This window comes from Silurus meridionalis, chromosome 4 (assembly GCF_014805685.1).
Source record: "Silurus meridionalis isolate SWU-2019-XX chromosome 4, ASM1480568v1, whole genome shotgun sequence".
Classification (NCBI taxonomy): Eukaryota; Metazoa; Chordata; class Actinopteri; order Siluriformes; family Siluridae; genus Silurus; species Silurus meridionalis.
The window spans coordinates 36,263,805-36,286,959 of NC_060887.1; the positions used below are offsets into that span (position 1 = coordinate 36,263,805).

General features: G+C 42.4%; 20 non-coding genes across 20 annotated transcripts; all 20 read left to right on the top strand.

The window, feature by feature from the left end:
- Positions 1 to 289: 289 nt before the first annotated feature.
- Positions 290 to 453, top strand: LOC124385356. The gene has a single exon (XR_006925735.1). It is a non-coding gene; the product is annotated as a U1 spliceosomal RNA (small nuclear RNA).
- Positions 454 to 791: 338 nt separating this feature from the next.
- Positions 792 to 955, top strand: LOC124385364. Its single transcript, XR_006925743.1, has one exon. It is a non-coding gene; the product is annotated as a U1 spliceosomal RNA (small nuclear RNA).
- A 354-nt stretch (positions 956 to 1,309) lies between these two features.
- On the top strand, positions 1,310 to 1,471 carry LOC124385370. Its single transcript, XR_006925748.1, has one exon. It is a non-coding gene; the product is annotated as a U1 spliceosomal RNA (small nuclear RNA).
- Positions 1,472 to 1,825: 354 nt separating this feature from the next.
- LOC124385371 lies at positions 1,826 to 1,987 on the top strand. Its single transcript, XR_006925749.1, has one exon. It is a non-coding gene; the product is annotated as a U1 spliceosomal RNA (small nuclear RNA).
- A 368-nt stretch (positions 1,988 to 2,355) lies between these two features.
- On the top strand, positions 2,356 to 2,515 carry LOC124385390. Its single transcript, XR_006925767.1, has one exon. It is a non-coding gene; the product is annotated as a U1 spliceosomal RNA (small nuclear RNA).
- A 337-nt stretch (positions 2,516 to 2,852) lies between these two features.
- On the top strand, positions 2,853 to 3,016 carry LOC124385362. The gene has a single exon (XR_006925741.1). It is a non-coding gene; the product is annotated as a U1 spliceosomal RNA (small nuclear RNA).
- A 355-nt stretch (positions 3,017 to 3,371) lies between these two features.
- On the top strand, positions 3,372 to 3,535 carry LOC124385367. Its single transcript, XR_006925745.1, has one exon. It is a non-coding gene; the product is annotated as a U1 spliceosomal RNA (small nuclear RNA).
- Positions 3,536 to 3,883: 348 nt separating this feature from the next.
- Positions 3,884 to 4,043, top strand: LOC124385382. Its single transcript, XR_006925759.1, has one exon. It is a non-coding gene; the product is annotated as a U1 spliceosomal RNA (small nuclear RNA).
- Positions 4,044 to 4,374: 331 nt separating this feature from the next.
- On the top strand, positions 4,375 to 4,537 carry LOC124385373. Its single transcript, XR_006925751.1, has one exon. It is a non-coding gene; the product is annotated as a U1 spliceosomal RNA (small nuclear RNA).
- Positions 4,538 to 4,868: 331 nt separating this feature from the next.
- Positions 4,869 to 5,032, top strand: LOC124385366. Its single transcript, XR_006925744.1, has one exon. It is a non-coding gene; the product is annotated as a U1 spliceosomal RNA (small nuclear RNA).
- Positions 5,033 to 5,407: 375 nt separating this feature from the next.
- On the top strand, positions 5,408 to 5,569 carry LOC124385372. The gene has a single exon (XR_006925750.1). It is a non-coding gene; the product is annotated as a U1 spliceosomal RNA (small nuclear RNA).
- A 346-nt stretch (positions 5,570 to 5,915) lies between these two features.
- LOC124385387 lies at positions 5,916 to 6,074 on the top strand. Its single transcript, XR_006925764.1, has one exon. It is a non-coding gene; the product is annotated as a U1 spliceosomal RNA (small nuclear RNA).
- A 370-nt stretch (positions 6,075 to 6,444) lies between these two features.
- Positions 6,445 to 6,608, top strand: LOC124385357. Its single transcript, XR_006925736.1, has one exon. It is a non-coding gene; the product is annotated as a U1 spliceosomal RNA (small nuclear RNA).
- A 376-nt stretch (positions 6,609 to 6,984) lies between these two features.
- On the top strand, positions 6,985 to 7,142 carry LOC124385386. Its single transcript, XR_006925763.1, has one exon. It is a non-coding gene; the product is annotated as a U1 spliceosomal RNA (small nuclear RNA).
- Positions 7,143 to 7,494: 352 nt separating this feature from the next.
- LOC124385358 lies at positions 7,495 to 7,658 on the top strand. The gene has a single exon (XR_006925737.1). It is a non-coding gene; the product is annotated as a U1 spliceosomal RNA (small nuclear RNA).
- A 338-nt stretch (positions 7,659 to 7,996) lies between these two features.
- On the top strand, positions 7,997 to 8,160 carry LOC124385359. The gene has a single exon (XR_006925738.1). It is a non-coding gene; the product is annotated as a U1 spliceosomal RNA (small nuclear RNA).
- Positions 8,161 to 8,514: 354 nt separating this feature from the next.
- Positions 8,515 to 8,678, top strand: LOC124385360. Its single transcript, XR_006925739.1, has one exon. It is a non-coding gene; the product is annotated as a U1 spliceosomal RNA (small nuclear RNA).
- Positions 8,679 to 9,033: 355 nt separating this feature from the next.
- LOC124385361 lies at positions 9,034 to 9,197 on the top strand. The gene has a single exon (XR_006925740.1). It is a non-coding gene; the product is annotated as a U1 spliceosomal RNA (small nuclear RNA).
- A 343-nt stretch (positions 9,198 to 9,540) lies between these two features.
- Positions 9,541 to 9,704, top strand: LOC124385392. The gene has a single exon (XR_006925769.1). It is a non-coding gene; the product is annotated as a U1 spliceosomal RNA (small nuclear RNA).
- A 348-nt stretch (positions 9,705 to 10,052) lies between these two features.
- On the top strand, positions 10,053 to 10,214 carry LOC124385396. Its single transcript, XR_006925773.1, has one exon. It is a non-coding gene; the product is annotated as a U1 spliceosomal RNA (small nuclear RNA).
- Positions 10,215 to 23,155: the final 12,941 nt, after the last annotated feature.

The window sequence follows — 23,155 nt, forward strand, 5'->3', positions numbered from 1 at the left end:
TATCTTGCCCCCACAAAGACAATTCTCAAGCGTGCAAGAAATCAAGGATCCAGACCAGATGTCTGTGTGTTTGTTTTTTATTTTTCTATCAGTCTAATTCAACTCACGAGGTCCACATCTATCCTGATTAGTAGAGGGAGCCGCCCGCATGAGATCCACGCTAGGATAGAGCGCAGACTCTGGAGGGGATTGGCCAGGAACTCCTCAAAGACCTGTCCTGAAGCGTTCTTCACCCTCATCCAGCTGCCTACACCCCCTCAGGGCACATCTCAGGCAGACAAATGAATTCATACTTACCTGGCAGGGGCAATACCATGATCAAGACGGTGGTTTGCCCAAAGCGAGGCTCAGCCATTGCACTCAGGCTGTGCTGACCTTTGCGAATTCCCCAAATGTGGGAATCTCGACTGCATAATTTCTGATAGTGGGGGACTGCGTTCGCGCTCTCCCCTGTCTCTTTATTCTGGTGAAGCAAAAATTAGATCAACACTTCTTGACTGCTTTTAGAGATTTTTCTTTATCTTGCACCCACAAAGTAAATTCGCAAGTGTGCAAGAAATCAAGGATCCAGACCAGATGTCTGTGTGTTTGTTTTTTATTTTTCTATCAGTCTAATTCAACTCACAAGGTCCACATCTATCCTGATTAGTAGAGGAAGCCCGCCCGCATGAGATCCCCGCTAGGATAGAGCGCAGACTCTGGAGGGGATTGGCCAGGAACTGGCCTGAAGACCTGGCTCATCCAGCTGCCTACACCCCCTCAGGGCACATCTCAGGCAGACAAATGAATTCATACTTACCTGGCAGGGGCAATACCATGATCAAGACGGTGGTTTGCCCAAAGCGAGGCTCAGCCATTGCACTCAGGCTGTGCTGACCTTTGCGAATTCCCCAAATGTGGGAATCTCGACTGCATAATTTCTGATAGTGGGGGACTGTGTTCGCGCTCTCCCCTGTCTCTTTATTCTGGTGAAGCAAAAATTAGATGAACACTGCTCGCCTGCTTTTAGAGGTTTTTCTTTATCTTGCCCCCACAAAGACAATTCTCAAGCGTGCAAGAAATCAAGGATCCAGACCAGATGTCTGTGTGTTTGTTTTTTATTTTTCTATCAGTCTAATTCAACTCACAAGGTCCACATCTATCCTGATTAGTAGAGGAGCCCGCCCGCATGAGATCCCCGCTAGGATAGAGCGCAGACTCTGGATGGGATTGGCCAGGAACTCCTCAAAGACCTGTCCTGAAGCGTTCTTCACCCTCATCCAGCTGCCTACACCCCCTCAGGGCACATCTCAGGCAGACAAATGAATTCATACTTACCTGGCAGGGGCAATACCATGATCAAGACGGTGGTTTGCCCAAAGCGAGGCTCAGCCATTGCACTCAGGCTGTGCTGACCTTTGAATTCCCCAAATGTGGGAATCTCGACTGCATAATTTCTGATAGTGGGGGACTGCGTTCGCGCTCTCCCCTGTCTCTTTATTCTGGTGAAGCAAAAATTAGAACAACACTTCTTGACTGCATTTAGAGATTTTTCTTTATCTTGCACCCACAAAGAAAATTCGCAAGTGTGCAAGAAATCAAGGATCCAGACCAGATGTCTGTGTGTTTGTTTTTTATTTTTCTATCAGTCTAATTCAACTCACAAGGTCCACATCTATCCTGATTAGTAGAGGAAGCCCGCCCGCATGAGATCCCCGCTAGGATAGAGCGCAGACTCTGGATCGGATTGGCCAGGAACTCCTCAAAGACCTGTCCTGAAGCGTTCTTCACCTCATCCAGCTGCCTACACCCCTGCAGGGCACATCTCAGGCAGACAAATGAATTCATACTTACCTGGCAGGGGCAATACCATGATCAAGACGGTGGTTTGCCCAAAGCGAGGCTCAGCCATTGCACTCAGGCTGTGCTGACCTTTGAATTCCCCAAATGTGGGAATCTCGACTGCATAATTTCTGATAGTGGGGGACTGCGTTCGCGCTCTCCCCTGTCTCTTTATTCTGGTGAAGCAAAAATTAGATGAACCCTGCTCGCCTGCTTTTAGAGGTTTGTCTTTATCTTGCCCCCACAAAGACAATTCTCAAGCGTGCAAGAAATCAAGGATCCAGACCAGATCCAGACCAAATCAAAGATCCAGACTGTGTGTTTGTTTTTTATTTTTCTATCAGTCTAATTCAACTCACGAGGTCCACATCTATCCTGATTAGTAGAGGAGCCCGCCGCATGAGATCCCGCTAGGATAGAGCGCAGACTCTGGAGGATTGGCCAGAACTCCTCAAAGACCTGTCCTGAGCGTTCTTCACCTCATCCAGCTGCCTACACCCCCTCAGGGCACATCTCAGGCAGACAAATGAATTCATACTTACCTGGCAGGGGCAATACCATGATCAAGACGGTGGTTTGCCCAAAGCGAGGCTCAGCCATTGCACTCAGGCTGTGCTGACCTTTGAATTCCCCAAATGTGGGAATCTCGACTGCATAATTTCTGATAGTGGGGGACTGTGTTCGCTCTCCCTGTCTTTTTATTCTGGTGAAGCAAAAATTAGATGAACACTTCTTGACTGCTTTTAGAGGTTTTTCTTTATCTTGCACCCACAAAGAAAATTCGCAAGTGTGCAAGAAATCAAGGATCCAGACCAGATGTCTGTGTGTTTGTTTTTTATTTTTCTATCAGTCTAATTCAACTCACAAGGTCCACATCTATCCTGATTAGTAGAGGAAGCCCGCCCGCATGAGATCCCCGCTAGGATAGAGCGCAGACTCTGGATCGGATTGGCCAGGAACTGGCCTGAAGACCTGGCTCATCCAGCTGCCTACACCCCCTCAGGGCACATCTCAGGCAGACAAATGAATTCATACTTACCTGGCAGGGGCAATACCATGATCAAGACGGTGGTTTGCCCAAAGCGAGGCTCAGCCATTGCACTCAGGCTGTGCTGACCTTTGCGAATTCCCCAAATGTGGGAATCTCGACTGCATAATTTCTGATAGTGGGGGACTGTGTTCGCGCTCCCCCCTGTCTCTTTATTCTGGTGAAGCAAAAATTAGATGAACCCTGCTTGCCTGCTTTTAGAGGTTTGTCTTTATCTTGCCCCCACAAAGACAATTCTCAAGCGTGCAAGAAATCAAGGATCCAGACCAGATGTCTGTGTGTTTGTTTTTTATTTTTCTATCAGTCTAATTCAACTCACAAGGTCCACATCTATCCTGATTAGTAGAGGGAGCCCGCCCGCATGAGATCCCCGCTAGGATAGAGCGCAGACTCTGGATCGGATTGGCCAGGAACTCCTCAAGGACCTGGCCTGAAGCGTTCTTCACCCTCATCCAGCTGCCTACACCCCTGCAGGGCACATCTCAGGCAGACAACTGAATTCATACTTACCTGGCAGAGGCAATACCATGATCAAGACGGTGGTTTGCCCAAAGCGAGGCTCAGCCATTGCACTCAGGCTGTGCTGACCTTTGCGAATTCCCCAAATGTGGGAATCTCGACTGCATAATTTCTGATAGTGGGGGACTGCGTTCGTGCTCTCCCCTGTCTTTTTATTCTGGTGAAGCAAAAATTAGATCAACACTTCTTGACTGCATTTAGAGATTTTTCTTTATCTTGCAGCCACAAAGAAAATTCGCAATTGTGCAAGAAATCAAGGATCCAGACCAGATGTCTGTGTGTTTGTTTTTTATTTTTCTATCAGTCTAATTCAACTCACAAGGTCCACATCTATCCTGATTAGTAGAGGAGCCGCCGCATGAGATCCCGCTAGGATAGAGCGCAGACTCTGGATCGGATTGGCCAGGAACTCCTCAAAGACCTGTCCTGAGCGTTCTTCACCTCATCCAGCTGCCTACACCCCTCAGGGCACATCTCAGGCAGACAAATGAATTCATACTTACCTGGCAGGGGCAATACCATGATCAAGGCGGTGGTTTGCCCAAAGCGAGGCTCAGCCATTGCACTCAGGCTGTGTTGACCTTTGCGAATTCCCCAAATGTGGGAATCTCGACTGCATAATTTCTGATAGTGGGGACTGCGTTCGCTCTCCCTGTCTCTTTATTCTGGTGAAGCAAAAATTAGATGAACCCTGCTTGCCTGCTTTTAGAGGTTTGTCTTTATCTTGCCCCCACAAAGACAATTCTCAAGCGTGCAAGAAATCAAGGATCCAGACCAGATGTCTGTGTGTTTGTTTTTTATTTTTCTATCAGTCTAATTCAACTCAAGGTCCACATCTATCCTGATTAGTAGAGGAGCCGCCGCATGAGATCCCGCTAGGATAGGCGCAGACTCTGGAGGGGATTGGCCAGGAACTGGCCTGAAGACCTGGCTCATCCAGCTGCCTACACCCCCTCAGGGCACATCTCAGGCAGACAAATGAATTCATACTTACCTGGCAGGGGCAATACCATGATCAAGACGGTGGTTTGCCCAAAGCGAGGCTCAGCCATTGCACTCAGGCTGTGCTGACCTTTGCGAATTCCCCAAATGTGGGAATCTCGACTGCATAATTTCTGATAGTGGGGGACTGTGTTCGCGCTCCCTGTCTCTTTATTCTGGTGAAGCAAAAATTAGAACAACACTTCTTGACTGCTTTTAGAGGTTTTTCTTTATCTTGCCCCCACAAAGACAATTCTCAAGCGTGCAAGAAATCAAGGATCCAGACCAGATGTCTGTGTGTTTGTTTTTTATTTTTCTATCAGTCTAATTCAACTCAAGGTCCACATCTATCCTGATTAGTAGAGGAGCCGCCGCATGAGATCCCCGCTAGGATAGAGCGCAGACTCTGGATCGGATTGGCCAGGAACTGGCCTGAAGACCTGGCTCATCCAGCTGCCTACACCCCCTCAGGGCACATCTCAGGCAGACAAATGAATTCATACTTACCTGGCAGGGGCAATACCATGATCAAGACGGTGGTTTGCCCAAAGCGAGGCTCAGCCATTGCACTCAGGCTGTGCTGACCTTTGCGAATTCCCCAAATGTGGGAATCTCGACTGCATAATTTCTGATAGTGGGGGACTGTGTTCGCGCTCTCCCCTGTCTCTTTATTCTGGTGAAGCAAAAATTAGATGAACACTGCTCGCCTGCTTTTAGAGGTTTGTCTTTATCTTGCCCCCACAAAGACAATTCTCAAGCGTGCAAGAAATCAAGGATCCAGACCAGATCCAGACCAAATCAAAGATCCAGACTGTGTGTTTGTTTTTTATTTTTCTATCAGTCTAATTCAACTCACGAGGTCCACATCTATCCTGATTAGTAGAGGGAGCCCGCCCGCATGAGATCCCGCTAGGATAGAGCGCAGACTCTGGAGGGGATTGGCCAGGAACTCCTCAAAGACCTGTCCTGAAGCGTTCTTCACCCTCATCCAGCTGCCTACACCCCCTCAGGGCACATCTCAGGCAGACAAATGAATTCATACTTACCTGGCAGGGGCAATACCATGATCAAGACGGTGGTTTGCCCAAAGCGAGGCTCAGCCATTGCACTCAGGCTGTGCTGACCTTTGCGAATTCCCCAAATGTGGGAATCTCGACTGCATAATTTCTGATAGTGGGGGACTGCGTTCGCTCTCCCTGTCTCTTTATTCTGGTGAAGCAAAAATTAGATGAACACTTCTTGACTGCTTTTAGAGGTTTTTCTTTATCTTGCCCCACAAAGAAAATTCAAGTGTGCAAGAAATCAAGGATCCAGACCAGATGTCTGTGTGTTTGTTTTTATTTTTCTATCAGTCTAATTCAACTCAAGGTCCACATCTATCCTGATTAGTAGAGGGAGCCCGCCCGCATGAGATCCCCGCTAGGATAGAGCGCAGACTCTGGAGGGGATTGGCTATGAACTCCTCAAAGACCTGTCCTGAAGCGTTCTTCACCTCATCCAGCTGCCTACACCCCTCAGGGCACATCTCAGGCAGACAAATGAATTCATACTTACCTGGCAGGGGCAATACCATGATCAAGGCGGTGGTTTGCCCAAAGCGAGGCTCAGCCATTGCACTCAGGCTGTGTTGACCTTTGCGAATTCCCCAAATGTGGAATCTCGACTGCATAATTTCTGATAGTGGGGACTGTGTTCGCTCTCCCCTGTCTTTTATTCTGGTGAAGCAAAATTAGATGAACACTTCTTGACTGCTTTTAGAGGTTTGTCTTATCTTGACCCCAAAAAAAAAAAATTCTCAAGCGTGCAAGAAATCAAGGATCCAGACCAGATCCAGACCAAATCAAAGATCCAGACTGTGTGTTTGTTTTTTATTTTTCTATCAGTCTAATTCAACTCACGAGGTCCACATCTATCCTGATTAGTAGAGGGAGCCCGCCGCATGAGATCCCGCTAGGATAGGCGCAGACTCTGGAGGATTGGCCAGGAACTCCTCAAGACCTGTCCTGAAGCGTTCTTCACCCTCATCCAGCTGCCTACACCCCTGCAGGGCACATCTCAGGCAGACAAATGAATTCATACTTACCTGGCAGGGGCAATACCATGATCAAGACGGTGGTTTGCCCAAAGCGAGGCTCAGCCATTGCACTCAGGCTGTGCTGACCTTTGCGAATTCCCCAAATGTGGGAATCTCGACTGCATAATTTCTGATAGTGGGGGACTGCGTTCGCGCTCTCCCCTGTCTTTTTATTCTGGTGAAGCAAAATTAGATGAACACTTCTTGACTGCTTTTAGAGGTTTGTCTTATCTTGACCCCAAAAAAAAAAAATTCTCAAGCGTGCAAGAAATCAAGGATCCAGACCAGATCCAGACCAAATCAAAGATCCAGACTGTGTGTTTGTTTTTTATTTTTCTATCAGTCTAATTCAACTCACGAGGTCCACATCTATCCTGATTAGTAGAGGGAGCCCGCCCGCATGAGATCCCCGCTAGGATAGAGCGCAGACTCTGGAGGGGATTGGCTATGAACTCCTCAAAGACCTGTCCTGAAGCGTTCTTCACCCTCATCCAGCTGCCTACACCCCCTCAGGGCACATCTCAGGCAGACAAATGAATTCATACTTACCTGGCAGGGGCAATACCATGATCAAGACGGTGGTTTGCCCAAAGCGAGGCTCAGCCATTGCACTCAGGCTGTGCTGACCTTTGCGAATTCCCCAAATGTGGGAATCTCGACTGCATAATTTCTGATAGTGGGGACTGTTCGCTCTCCCTGTCTCTTTATTCTGGTGAAGCAAAATTAGATGAACACTGCTTGACTGCATTTAGAGGTTTGTCTTTATCTTGCCCCACAAAGACAATTCTCAAGCGTGCAAGAAATCAAGGATCCAGACCAGATGTCTGTGTGTTTGTTTTTTATTTTTCTATCAGTCTAATTCAACTCACGAGGTCCACATCTATCCTGATTAGTAGAGGGAGCCCCTCCCATGAGATCCACGCTAGGATAGAGCGCAGACTCTGGAGGGGATTGGCCAGGAACTCCTCAAAGACCTGTCCTGAAGCGTTCTTCACCCTCATCCAGCTGCCTACACCCCCTCAGGGCACATCTCAGGCAGACAAATGAATTCATACTTACCTGGCAGGGGCAATACCATGATCAAGACGGTGGTTTGCCCAAAGCGAGGCTCAGCCATTGCACTCAGGCTGTGCTGACCTTTGCGAATTCCCCAAATGTGGGAATCTCGACTGCATAATTTCTGATAGTGGGGGACTGCGTTCGCGCTCTCCCCTGTCTCTTTATTCTGGTGAAGCAAAAATTAGATCAACACTTCTTGACTGCATTTAGAGATTTTTCTTTATCTTGCCCCCACGGAGAAAATTCTCCAGCATGCAAGAAATCAAGGACCCAGAGCAAATGTCTGTGTGTTTGTTTTTTATTTTTCTATCAGTCTAATTCAACTCACAAGGTCCACATCTATCCTGATTAGTAGAGGAAGCCCGCCCGCATGAGATCCCCGCTAGGATAGAGCGCAGACTCTGGATCGGATTGGCCAGGAACTGGCCTGAAGACCTGGCTCATCCAGCTGCCTACACCCCCTCAGGGCACATCTCAGGCAGACAAATGAATTCATACTTACCTGGCAGGGGCAATACCATGATCAAGACGGTGGTTTGCCCAAAGCGAGGCTCAGCCATTGCACTCAGGCTGTGCTGACCTTTGCGAATTCCCCAAATGTGGGAATCTCGACTGCATAATTTCTGATAGTGGGGGACTGCGTTCGCGCTCTCCCCTGTCTCTTTATTCTGGTGAAGCAAAAATTAGATGAACCCTGCTTGCCTGCTTTTAGAGGTTTGTCTTTATCTTGCCCCCACAAAGACAATTCTCAAGCGTGCAAGAAATCAAGGATCCAGACCAGATGTCTGTGTGTTTGTTTTTTATTTTTCTATCAGTCTAATTCAACTCACGAGGTCCACATCTATCCTGATTAGTAGAGGGAGCCCCTCCCATGAGATCCACGCTAGGATAGAGCGCAGACTCTGGAGGGGATTGGCCAGGAACTCCTCAAAGACCTGTCCTGAAGCGTTCTTCACCCTCATCCAGCTGCCTACACCCCCTCAGGGCACATCTCAGGCAGACAAATGAATTCATACTTACCTGGCAGGGGCAATACCATGATCAAGACGGTGGTTTGCCCAAAGCGAGGCTCAGCCATTGCACTCAGGCTGTGCTGACCTTTGCGAATTCCCCAAATGTGGGAATCTCGACTGCATAATTTCTGATAGTGGGGGACTGCGTTCGCGCTCTCCCCTGTCTCTTTATTCTGGTGAAGCAAAAATTAGATGAACCCTGCTCGCCTGCTTTTAGAGGTTTGTCTTTATCTTGCCCCCACAAAGACAATTCTCAAGCGTGCAAGAAATCAAGGATCCAGACCAGATGTCTGTGTGTTTGTTTTTTATTTTTCTATCAGTCTAATTCAACTCACAAGGTCCACATCTATCCTGATTAGTAGAGGGAGCCCGCCCGCATGAGATCCCCGCTAGGATAGAGCGCAGACTCTGGAGGGGATTGGCTATGAACTCCTCAAAGACCTGTCCTGAAGCGTTCTTCACCCTCATCCAGCTGCCTACACCCCCTCAGGGCACATCTCAGGCAGACAAATGAATTCATACTTACCTGGCAGGGGCAATACCATGATCAAGACGGTGGTTTGCCCAAAGCGAGGCTCAGCCATTGCACTCAGGCTGTGCTGACCTTTGCGAATTCCCCAAATGTGGGAATCTCGACTGCATAATTTCTGATAGTGGGGGACTGCGTTCGCGCTCTCCCCTGTCTCTTTATTCTGGTGAAGCAAAAATTAGATGAACACTTCTTGACTGCTTTTAGAGGTTTTCTTTATCTTGCCCCACAAAGACAATTCTCAAGTGTGCAATAAAATCAAGGATCCAGACCAGATGTCTGTGTGTTTGTATTTTATTTTTCTATCAGTCTAATTCAACTCACAAGGTCCACATCTATCCTGATTAGTAGAGGGAGCCCGCCCGCATGAGATCCCCGCTAGGATAGAGCGCAGACTCTGGTGGGGATTGGCCAGGAACTCCTCAAGGAGTGTTCTTCACCCTCATCCAGCTGCCTACATCCCTGCAGGGCACATCTCAGGCAGACAAATGAATTCATACTTACCTGGCAGGGGCAATACCATGATCAAGACGGTGGTTTGCCCAAAGCGAGGCTCAGCCATTGCACTCAGGCTGTGCTGACCTTTGTGAATTCCCCAAATGTGGGAATCTCAATTGCATTATTTCTGATAGTGGGTGACCTCGTTCGCTTTTTCCCCTGTCTTTTTATTCTGGTGAAGCAAAGATTAGATGAGCACTTCTTGACTGCTTTTAGAGGTTTTCTTTATCTTGCCCCAATGAAGAGAATTCTCAAGCGTGCAAGAAATCAAGGATCCAGACCAGATGTCTGTGTGTTTGTATTTTATTTTTCTATCAGTCTAAATCAACTCACAAAGTCCACATCTATCCTGATTAGTAGAGGAGCCCGCATGAGATCCCGCTAGGATAGAGCGCAGACTCTGGAGGGGATTGGCCAGGAACTCCTCAAAGACCTGTCCTGAAGCGTTCTTCACCCTCATCCAGCTGCCTACATCCCTGCAGGGCACATCTCAGGCAGACAAATGAATTCATACCTACATGGCAGGGGCAATACCATGATCAGGACGATATTTTGGCCAAAGCGAGTCTCAGTCATTGCACTCAGGCTGTGCTGACCTTTGTGAATTCCCCAAATGTGGGAATCTCAATTGCATTATTTCTGATAGTGGGGACTGTGTTCGCGCTCTCCCTGTCTTTTATTCTGGTGAAGCAAAGATTAGATGAGCACTTCTTAACCGCTTTTAGAGGTTTTTCTTTATCTTTCCCCAATGAAGAGAATTCTCAAGCGTGCAAGAAATCAAGGATCCAGACCAGACGTCTGTGTGTTTGTTTTTTATTTTTTTATTAGTCTAATTTAACTCACAAGGTCCACATCTATCCTGATTAGTAGAGGGAGCCCCCCCATGAGATCCACGCTAGGATAGAGCGCTGGAGGGGATTGGCCAGGAACTCCTCAGGGACCTGTCCTGAAGCGTTCTTCACCCTCATCCAGCTGCCTACACCCCTGCAGAAAATGTTTTTTCTTCAATTATCAAATTTAAAACTTTCAATCAACTTCTTAAATGAGAAAAGAATTACTTTCATGGTACTTTTGAGCAATCGGACTTCATGAAGCTCATGTAAAAGTTTGTAGCTGTAATTTGTTTTTTTTTAATTAATTTTTTAAAGTTTTTTTTAATAGTGCCTTTTGTGTTGTCTGACTGTCACAAATTCACATTCTATCTGCATTTATACTAATAGCTTCTGCTGTCATATCATTTCAGTACAAATACAATGAGCCAGATGTTCTCCCAACCCACCGTTACTTCACACAGAGAATCCTACTTTTAAGCCCTATTTGGACGGGACTAGTTTTACAGGGGGCTGTTAGAGAAATGTATGTTTCACAGAGGTACTTTGTGATTTTAATCCCATCCGAATCTGCCATGTCTGTCTTTTTCTCACACGACCTCTGTAAAAATTCCAGAGCAAATTACCTACTGTTTTTCCGCAAACTTGGCGATCCTCTGAGAAATCTAAGCCCATCCGAATGCGAATGTCTGTGATTGCCGAAAATGTTTTTTCCAAAGCGTGTTTTCTTGTGTGTTTTGGTCAACTGCCATACTAACCCTAGCACGCCGGTATTCAAGGTCCTGCTTTCTGCGCACCAATAATGGATGTAGTTGTGTTTGCTACCCTGCGAAGAAATACAAAAAAATTGTATAAAAAAATAATTTCGCTTTCTTTTTCGCCGCCATTTTACTATTGATCGGTCATATGACCATACACAATCCACCAATCCTGGACATGTGGTCTTGTGCAACGCCCACATGTAAAACACAGACACTCCTACCTCTGCAATAAACACAAAGATGTTAGTTTCGTCCAAATCTATACATGAAATGACAGACGTCGGCTGAAAAAAAATCTAACTCAAACGTCGTTTGGAAAACTAGTCCCATCTGAAAAGGGCTTTACACACTTTCTGATCCTACTGACAAGCATGGGCTTACTAGTATTGTGAAGACTTATATTTAATCAAAGCAAAAGACTCTAAAAGGAATTTATGTAATAAAATTTTTTATAAAAATATAATTTAACGTCTCTACTTTTATAAACCATTTCCTTTAACCAGTGGTAATGTGGAAAGAATCTTTTGTATAGCTGATTACTTAAATAGCAGACATATTTTACTTATTTCCTATCCTTTCTCTATTCACACAAGCATTCACATGAGAGTCTGGTTTATTGCTGTTAATAAATGTGGCCAAGAACTGCCTTCGTTCACAGTTTGTCATGGCAGAGGATCAACCAAAAACCTCCCCACAGCATGGAATTATCCAATTATCTCATTAAAACTCTTTACAATGTTTTAAAAATGGGATTAAAAAAACTGTTTTTAGTTCAGTAAATATTTCTTTTGTTTTATTGCTGTAACTCATGCACACTAAGGCCAGTCAGAGTGTAGTCTTAAATATCCTAAATCTTGTGTCCCTAAAATTGTAGTGCTTTTGATCAGATCCTTTAAATATTGATGGAGATTAACTGCTCACCAAACACAGCATCAGGACGCTGCGCTCATTGTGGTCGGAGATCTCAACAGTGCCAACCTCAAGCGTGCACTACCGAACTTTTACCAGCACATCACCTGCCCCACCAGGGGCGAAAGGACACTGGACCACTGTTACACACCAATCAAGAACAGCTACAAGGCACAATCAAGTCCACTGTTTGGGAAATCAGGCCATCCCGCCATCTTCCTCATGCCTGTTTACAAACAAAGGCTGAAACAGGAAGCTCCGGTTCAGAGGGAGGTCGCGCGCTGGACTGACCAATCGGTGGTCAGGATGCTTTGGATGACACAGACTGGGACATGTTCTGGCGCAGCTCTGATGATGTCAACATGTTTGCGGAAGTGTTTGTGGGCTTCATCGGGAAAACTAGCATCTTCTAATATATATATATATTTATTTATTTATTTATTTATATATTTTATATTTTACATTGGTTTTATTTATCTGCCCTCTTTTTCCCTTGTTTTATTTCTTCCCCCACCCTAATCCCTCATGCCGGTCAGTCGTATAAAGCATTTCACTGCATGTCGTACTCTGTATGTATGTGTATGTGACGAATAATATTTGATTTGATTTGATTTGAAGTGGTGCATCTAAAGCTAAACCTCAAATAGCATTGGACTATCAAAAAATTATTATTATTAATTCTTTTGTATTAAAAAAACAAACATTTGGCTAGAAATCAATCAAAGTATCATCTAAATCATAATTTGAAGTTCATCAGCTTAAACACAAGCAACCTCACAGTCAATATTGTAGCACTCATAATGATTAGCAAAAAAAAAAAGATACCGTGTGTAGTTTCTCACCTATCCAGCGCCCAAAATGCCAAAACCAAACACCTTAGCCCCAACATTAATTTACGGTCAACATTCAATCTATTCTCAAGCTAGTAGAAGCAGCATGTAAAACTTTCTTGCGGCTTCTCTTATTAGGGGTCGACACCGTGGATCATCCGTATTCATAATCCGCATGTTTGATTTGGCACATGTTTTATGCTGGATGCCCTTCCTAACGCAACCCTCCCCATTTATCCAGGCTTGGGACCAGCACTAAGAGTGCACTGGCTTGTGCAACCCTAATGGCTGGGGTTAGTTCCCTGACCAGGGATCAAACCAAGGCCGCGCGGTGAGAGCGCCGCATCCTAATCACTAGACCACCATTTTGTAGAGATTATGTGACTTCTTGCTGCTCTCCTTATGATTGGGTATTGCTATAAAAGTCTTAAGTCACACTTCTAAGGCTAGTTGTTGCTAGCATTGGTTTATGTATTTTTGTTTGTTTTTTGCATTACACTAATTATTCAAATCAATTGAAGGTGTTTCATTTGTCTCATCACAGAGAGATGCCGTGTTTGGAAAGCATTAAACTTTCTCAAATCCTCATTGTACAGCATTTGATATGAAACAAAAAATAAGTGACACGGTTACAGTACAAAGTCAATACAATACAGAGACAATATATTAATATATTAACAGAGACAATATAAAACAATACAAACTACTACTTTCAGAAATACGTTCAAATTGGAATTCAGAAATGTAAAGTAAATTTTTAAGTATAATACTGAATAACTTTCGAGTACAATCAATTCTACTTGGGTGTTATTGTCCCTTGCCCCAGTTGTGTGTGATTTAAGGTATTTGTGGTTTGAGTTTTGTCTTAATGCTTTGTTGTATTGTGTTCTATGGACATACTTTGCTTGCTGTCTGTAATTTGGGTGTTTATGCCAATTAACAAGGTAAGTCTGCACTTGTATTCACTTCTGTCTCATTAGGTGTCAGAACTCTGATGTACTAATGGATTTTATATTTTAGTTTGGTTTATGTATACAACAATAACTAGCTAGCACATAGCTGTTAAGTCTTTTGTAAGGGCAATGGGCCTCATTCGTTATATGTACAACTAGACATAGAGCTAGATATTTAGATATTAAAAAACATATTTTAAGTTTACTTTGGTTTATATAAATAACATTCACACAATATAACTGAGAATGAAGCTGAGATATGTGGTCAGTAGCTAAAGAATTAGTTTAATTTATACATCATACTCCATCCTTCATAGTTTCTTCATTTCTAACCAATTTATAACACTTTTGGTAAAGCATTGGTGCAACCAGGTGCTTCACTGTAAATATGACAATACATTCTTCAATACAGAATCTTAGACTGTGTTGCAATGGATATAAAGATGCTTTGTCTGTAAAGGTGTTTTCATGACTTTAGCCACTTATAAAGTGAGTTTTCTTTTCCTTTTCCATGATAAACACAAATTCATAAACTGTATTAGAACAAATTAGTCATTCATTAAAAGACGCCACCATGCAACCATAGCTGCTTGTTTAAATTTCAGGTTGCACACAAACAAATTTGGATACAATTGGGATATATTTAAATAGAAATGACCTTCTCTTGACTGTCAATCACCCTTATATTACCTTTTATAAAAAAATATTTAAGTAGCTTAAACATAGATGTTAGTTTTATGTATTTAAATGTTACAGTATATAGCTATGCTAGTCCTTTCATACATTACACAGAACCTGTTATAAGACAATAATGGACATCTGCCAGCCATTAAGAAAATGTCCATACACAATGAAGGTACTGATCAGATTAAATACAAACAAAAAGCCTATTTCTTTAGATGATTAATTCTACTCTGAAAGTAGCCAAGAAAAAGTGTGGTGTGTGTGTGTGTGTGTGTGTGTGTGTGTGTGTGTGTGTGTGTGTGTGTGTGTGTGTGTGTGTGTGTGTGTGTGTGTGTGTGTGTGTGTGTGTGTGTGTGTGTGTGTGTGTGTGTGTGTGTGTGTGTGTGTGTGTGTGTGTGTGTGTGTGTGTGTGTGTGTGTGTGTGTGTGTGTGTGTGTGTGTGTGTGTGTGTGTGTGTGTGTGTGTGTGTGTGTGTGTGTGTGTGTGTGTGTGTGTGTGTGTGTGTGTGTGTGTGTGTGTGTGTGTGTGTGTGTGTGTGTGTGTGTGTGTGTGTGTGTGTGTGTGTGTGTGTGTGTGTGTGTGTGTGTGTGTGTGTGTGTGTGTGTGTGTGTGTGTGTGTGTGTGTGTGTGTGTGTGTGTGTGTGTGTGTGTGTGTGTGTGTGTGTGTGTGTGTGTGTGTGTGTGTGTGTGTGTGTGTGTGTGTGTGTGTGTGTGTGTGTGTGTGTGTGTGTGTGTGTGTGTGTGTGTGTGTGTGTGTGTGTGTGTGTGTGTGTGTGTGTGTGTGTGTGTGTGTGTGTGTGTGTGTGTGTGTGTGTGTGTGTGTGTGTGTGTGTGTGTGTGTGTGTGTGTGTGTGTGTGTGTGTGTGTGTGTGTGTGTGTGTGTGTGTGTGTGTGTGTGTGTGTGTGTGTGTGTGTGTGTGTGTGTGTGTGTGTGTGTGTGTGTGTGTGTGTGTGTGTGTGTGTGTGTGTGTGTGTGTGTGTGTGTGTGTGTGTGTGTGTGTGTGTGTGTGTGTGTGTGTGTGTGTGTGTGTGTGTGTGTGTGTGTGTGTGTGTGTGTGTGTGTGTGTGTGTGTGTGTGTGTGTGTGTGTGTGTGTGTGTGTGTGTGTGTGTGTGTGTGTGTGTGTGTGTGTGTGTGTGTGTGTGTGTGTGTGTGTGTGTGTGTGTGTGTGTGTGTGTGTGTGTGTGTGTGTGTGTGTGTGTGTGTGTGTGTGTGTGTGTGTGTGTGTGTGTGTGTGTGTGTGTGTGTGTGTGTGTGTGTGTGTGTGTGTGTGTGTGTGTGTGTGTGTGTGTGTGTGTGTGTGTGTGTGTGTGTGTGTGTGTGTGTGTGTGTGTGTGTGTGTGTGTGTGTGTGTGTGTGTGTGTGTGTGTGTGTGTGTGTGTGTGTGTGTGTGTGTGTACTCTAAAAGAGAGCGCACTGGTAAAAGTTGGAGGTTGTAACACAATTTACATGCCTTCAAAAATGTCTAAGTAAATGCTTTGTCCATTTATTACTTATTTTATGTTATTTGTATGTTATTTTTATGTTGTCACTTAAAAATGTTTGTCACTTAAACAAATGTGATTTAATGAATGAAACAAATGGTAATCAAAAGAAACAATTAATAATGATTGAACCACTTACTTTAGTGCTAAACTACATGTGATGGATTATTGTGTTGTTGAATTGTTTTGCTCTTCTGTGTTGTTATATTTGGATCTCAAGGTGTTGTCTATGTTCAGATGTGTCTTTATCTTCAATCCAACATACAGTGGGTGTGCCTGTGTGTTTGTGCATGTTTTGAGTGGACATTTCAGTGGTGGAAAAGATGTCCTGTGATCATATTTTAATTTCTTTTTCTATTTTTGACAAAAATAACTACAATGAGTTCATATAATGACAAGTATTATGTCAATACAGGAGGAAGATCACAACAATTTCCTTATCATTGCATATATTAGTGGGTGGGATATATTAGGCAGCAAGTAAACATTTTGTCCTCTTAGTTGATGTGTTAAAAGCAGGTAAAATGGGCATGCATCAGGATTTGAGCTAGTTTCTCAAGGGCCAAATTGTATATATACTGTAAATAACTTGTTTTCACAAACTTTACAGAATATAAAATATTATTGTAAATGGATTTACTGCATTTTATTTAATACCATTTTTGGTTTCTGCATTTTATTTTTGTTAGTGTGTCCATAGTTTTGATTATTTGTTTGATTTTACATCACATTTTTTTCTTATGACAAATTTGGTTTCTGTTTTTGTTTCAGCTACATCATCAATTGAGTGTTGTCCATTTTTTATTTTTTTATTTTTTAGCTTCAAATTTACTAGCATTAAAAGTAATTCCCATGCTAGTAAATTTGAATCTACAAAATGTAATTGCTGGTAGTGTATGGAAAATGCCTTGGTTCATTACTAAATTTTTTTGCTATCAGTTATATGTTGGCTTTGAGTTTATCTGCAATCCAAATAGCCATTACATTTGACATCGGACATGTTCTGAACATGACAGATATAGTTTTGACATGGGGGAGGTTGTAGTGATGATTACTGCAGAATAGTCTACAGCCCTCAATCTAATCTCTCATCAGTAATGTGTCCCAGCTGAGCTCAGATCATCTTATCTTACTTTTGAGCAGCTGATCGTCTTGCTCTCTGACCACATTAATCTTGCTAATGGAGAACTGAATGCAGAATTTGCACAGGACACATAAGACACATCACCAGTGCTGCTATAAGGGATGGTACAATCTGATCTGGCTTTCCCTCAAAAAGGCTTTCCTCTTTACACCAGGGGCCAGATGGGGCTGATTATTGGCTTGATCCAGTTTCACCTCAGAACTTAGGTTCTAAACTGAGGTTAACTTAACTGAGGTTAAAGGGTCTCATGCCTAATATCTTCCCAAGGATTTATGAAATAGATGTTTTACTTGGACAGTTTGGAATTAGCAGTTTTGATGTTTTGCGTAAACAAGAGTCGATCTTTTCAGTGAGTTAAGCCATGCCCCAGTCTGTTTTCTGTTAGTTTCACAATTGTTGCACTTTTTGGTTATTGTATTTCCATGTTCAGAAGAATTATTTTCACTTACTCTCCAACACAGGCTGACTGACCTGATATATTACCTAGCTTGACTAAACCAATTTACTAAACTCAGTCAATCAAGTGATTCAAATAATTCATTTATCTCACTAGCTCAACTGTCATAGAGGTAGCTTAATTATTAAAACATTAGGTAGAGAGTTCATATCCCAGAGCACACAAACTGCCAATTCCGGACCTCTGAGCAGGGCCCTTAACCATCAACTGTTCAGTTGTAAAAATGAGATCTTTGTCAGTTGCAAGTGCATTTAAGTCCAGAAAGAAGCAAATACAATAAGAAAATCATATCCAAAAAAGCCCCTGACATTAGTACAAAATAAATAGGTTTATTGTTAACATATAATAAACTTAAAAAAGCAGGCTTTATTCACAAAACAAAAAAGAATGGAGTAATTTGGGAACAGGATGTTTAACAAGCATAAATGAGTCTTATGCTCAAATGTTCACAAATCTTGTAGTGTCTTTTCATAATGTTTCTTTTTTAAAACACCTCATGCACAACCATATATCTATTTGATTCTTCTTTCACAAGCTTTTTCCCTGTGATTTCAGTTGGATTTAAATAAATAAAATGGCATTTTACCAAAAAACAATCATGCCAATAAACAATAACCCTGAAAAGTTTACTGGGTGAGATGATAGGTTTATCAGAGTTGTGGTTACAAGTTTACAAGTTAAGATTTTAAATGCTTTGTGGCATGGTCTAGTGGTTAGGATGCGGCACTCTCAGCGCTGCGGCCCGGGTTCGATCCTCTGTTCAGGGAACCAACCCCAGCCATTAGGGTTGCACAAGCCTTGGTGCCGGCCCCAAGCCCAGATAAATAGGGAGGGTTGCATTAGGAAGGGCATCCAGCGTTAAAACATGTGCCAAATCAAACATGCGGATGATCCGCTGTGGCGACCCCTAATGGGAGAAGCCGAAAGATTGTGCAATTGATGTGTTTTATACAGTGGCAGGCCTTGTCTGCTGTCCTAACCTTTATAAGAATCACGATTTAAAATTCTAATTATATAATTTTTGCCCATGAATATGTATTAAATTATTCCCAGGTAGTGTATTATCTCCATTTAAAAGCACTTCTCTCAGATGTGCTGCTGGCATCTGTATAATTTTACATTTCTATCCAATCAGATTTCATCTGTCACATCACATATTGCCATAAGGGCAGTAGAAATTAACAGAAATGTATCACTCAAATTGGGATTTTGGCCACTCTGAGGTCCCCTAACTGCCATCCAAACATGTCAGCATTTTCACATCCTTTGATTGGATGGTCAGAAAGCGCAATAGTCAGAAATGAACCTGCATCTGTAGCAATTTCAAATGTATATGTGTGAATTTAATAGCTCTTTTTTCATTCTACAGTGGATGACAGAGGAGAAGACATTGATTTGGATGCAAATACACTTGCAGGGACATTTATGAGATGAGACTTTTCAAGAAAAGATGTACATCGTGAGGAAAGGTCAGCCAAAACAGCCAAATACTCTGTATATACAGTGGGTACGGAAAGTATTCACACCCCCTTAAAATTTTCACTCTGTTATATTGCAGCCATTTGCTAACATCATTTAAGTTAATTTATTCTCCTCATTAATGTACAAATAGCACCCCATTTTGACAGAAAAACACAGAATTGTTGACATTGTTGAAAGAAAAACTGAAATATCACATGGTCCTAAGTATTCAGACCCTTTGCTCAGTATTTAGTAGAAGCACTCTTTTGATCTAATACAGACATGAGTTTTTTTGGAAGAATGCAACAAGTTTTTTACACCTGGATTTGGGGATCCTCTGCCATTCCTCCCTGCAGATCCTCCTCAGTTCTGTCAGGTTGGATGGTAAACGTTGGTGGTCAGGGCTCTGGCTGGGCCATTCAAGAACAGTCACGGAGTTGTTGTGAAGTCACTCCTTCATTATTTTAGCTGTGTGCTTAGGGTCATTGTATTGTTGGAAGCTAAACCTTCGGCCCAGTCTGAGCTCCAGAGCACTCTGGGGAAGGTTTTTATACAGGATACCCCTGTACCTGGCCGCATTCATCTTTCCCTCGATTGCAACCAGTCGTCCTGTCCCTGCAGCTGAAAAACACCCCCACAGCATGATGCTGCCACCACCATGCTTCATTTTTGGGACTGTATTGGACAGGTGATGAGCAGTGCCTGGTTTTCTCTACACATACCGCTTAGAATTAAGGCCAAAAAGTTCTATCTTGGTCTCATCAGACCAGAGAATCTTATTTCTCACCATCTTGGAGTCCTTTAGGTGTTTTTTTAGCAAACTCCATGCAGGTTTTTATGTGTCTTGCACTGAGGAGAGGCTTCCGTCGGGCCACTCTGCCATAAAGCCCCGATGGCTGGAGGGCTGCAGTGATGGTTGACATTCTACAACTTTCTCTCATCTCCCGACTACATCTCTGGAGCTTAGCCACAGTGATCTTCTTTACCTCTCTCACCAAGGCTCTTCTCCCCCGAATAGCTCAGTTTGGCCCGGACGGCCAGCTCTAGGAAGGGTTCTGGTCATCCCAAACGTCTTCCATTTAAGGATTATGGAGGCCACTGTGCTCGTAGGAACCTTAAGTGCAGCAGAATTTTTTTTGTAACCTTGTCCAGATCTGTGGCTTGCCACAATTCTGTCTCTGAGCTCTTCAGGCAGTTCCTTTGACCTCATGATTCTCATTTGCTCTGACATGCATTGTGATCTGTAAGGTCTTATATAGACAGGTGTGTGACTTTCCTAATCAAGTCCAATCAGTATAATTAAACACAGCTGGACTCAAATAAAGGTGTAGAACCATCTCAAGGATGATCAGAAGAAATGGATAGCACCTGAGTTAAATATATAAGTGTCACAGCAAAGGGTCTGAAAACTTAGGACCATGTGATATTTCAGTTTTTTTATTTTAATAAATCTGCAAAAATGTCCACAATTCTGTGTTTTTTTGTCAATATGGGGTGCTATGTGTACATTAATGAGGAAAATTAATGAACTTAAATGATTTTAGCAAATGGCTGCAATATAACAGAGTGAAAATTTTAAGGGGGTCTGAATACTTTCCACTGAATACACTGTATAAATACACACACACACTCTCACACACACACACACACAGTGCAATTTATAAAAACTTATTTATACACTATTTATGATAATTTATTTTCATCATTTATAATTGATTGTCAACACAGATTTGAATAGAAAATTGCTGTTTTTAAACTTTTTTATTTTCTTAGGCTTTTGGACCCTACAGAATATATATTCAGTGTACTGTGTGTATGAAAATTATAAGAAACACTACTGCACTAACTCTCAGTTTAGCTCGTGCAAATAGATTGCAAATGAATCTGAAGCATGGAGTCGTATTTAATAAATTATGCTAGATAATCTTAATGGGCTTGTTCAGTCTTCCATTATAGTCATCCAAATAATGTTGTCTCACATTATTTAACATATTTAATTACACCATTATCATTTTGTTTTGTAATGTCAGTAAAGTCACAAAAAATGTGTAACAAAAGAGACCATTACAGTAAGTCTGTATTATCACACATTTTATTTACAACTTTGCAATTTAAGTAGATTAGTTTTCTTGGATTTTCTCATACCATAATAAGATCTGATGATTCTGTGGAGATCAGCTTAACCACAATTCTCTTAAATGAGCACATTCAGCCTCACTTCCCACAAAATACTTTTTCTTTAATGTCATTAATGCAGACAATGTTGCAGTTATTTTGGTTTCCAGCTAATGTCAGTAATGCAGTAAGAGAGAGAGAGAAAGAGAGATAGAGAGAGAGAGACTAATGAATTTCATGACCCAAAAACGGCTATAAAAGCTTTTTCTCCTTTGCTCTGTTCTAGCTTCCATCAGCTCTCTCCAAAGTGGCTGGCCTAAATATTTTGTCATTGTGACGCTGATTCCTCTATTCAATTAAAACAAATTGTTGTGCATTACTTTAAATGATCACTATTTAAGCGGAAAAGGCTCGGTTTTGTAATGACTGTAATTCTATCAGAGCTTTCCTATCATTCCAGTTCTTTGTTATCAGTTTTTGTGTTGTCATGAAGGCAAAAGCAAACTCACACTTTTTTCACTGTGAAATAAGCTGCAGGTATGTTTGAGCTGTGAAAAGTGATTAGACTGACCTTCTGTTCTGAGCAGAAGCAAAATCTCTTGAAAGCACATGTTTGTTTTTTGTTTATTTATTATTTTTCCATTTGAAAACTTGACCATGTTTGATTTTGTTTGGCGAACAGTTCTTAGCCATATTTTTGTTGGAGTTCTTCTGGCAACATGCCAGACTACAGAGATTTTCAAATTACTGCATGGTGCTGTGAAACTCATTCACTGATTAATCTTAACAGTCCTTGGATGCCTTTTGAACCTTTAATCGAGAGTCAACTCCTAACTCCTAAGAAACTTCTAACAGAAATATGTGGGTGTTAATATATACAGTACATACAAAAAAGCATGGCAGATTTTTAGCCATTTAGTAGACATCTTTATGTAAGAAATAATAAACTTAAGGGTACACTGTTCTAGGAAGAAACATTCCAATTTCATTCAAATAAGTAATTGCAGAGATCTTTAAAACCAAACACAGAGCGAGACTAAGTGGTGACCTACGATCAGCGAAAACACAACTAGCAAACAATAAAGATGCGAACTGGCTGCACCTCAAAGGTACAGTGCAGGAAATAGTTAAATCACTCTGTACTGATGATATAGTTGAGCTTAAGAACAAGTGACTGTGCGAATGTTCTATGGCGTGTGAGAGAAAGTCAAGGTGGCCCGGGCTTGATCAGCCTTCAATGGGGTCAGGAGGTAAGGCAAATGTATCTTGTTCTGGTACTGATGACTTCCATTTTGAGACATTTTTTCTTTTTTCCTTTCTTTTCTTTCTTTTTTTGTGGTGTGTGTATATATGTGCATGGGTCTCTGTGGGGGGTGGGGGTTATGATTCAGAATTGGTTGCTTAACCCTTGAAGAGTTTGTAATCCTTCAAAAACAAAATTCTCCTTCTTTTCACAGGTCCATCAATCACATTTAAGAATAGCTTATCTTTCTTAGATAGCATGATAGAAGCATGAATTCGTCTGTTACTGCTGTTGATTACTCAAGTTTTTAATATCGGATTATTCACCATTATTTTTGGATATTCAGTTGTCCACACATAGATCCAATCCCTCCCTTGGGATGTTTAATTTTCTATTGTCAGCAGATTTACTTTCAATTAATTAAACCCAATTTTGTAAGTTTGTCTTTGGTAACCTAGCCATTAGGGTTGCACAAGCCAGTGCACTCTTAGTGCCATCCCAAGCCTGGATAAATGGGGAGGGATTAAGGCCAGAAACATTGGAGGTGGGTTTAAACTGTTCTATCATGGTGTAGGGTGATCCTGAAATAAGAGTTTAATAAGAGTGTAGTGGAGGAGAAGAGAGTTTCTGATAGGGTGCTGTAGAAGCTGGAAGTTGAAGGGGTGATGATAAATGTCATCAGTGCCTATGCTCCATAAGTGGAAAAAAAGGAAAAATTTTAAAGTGAGTTACATAAAAGTGGT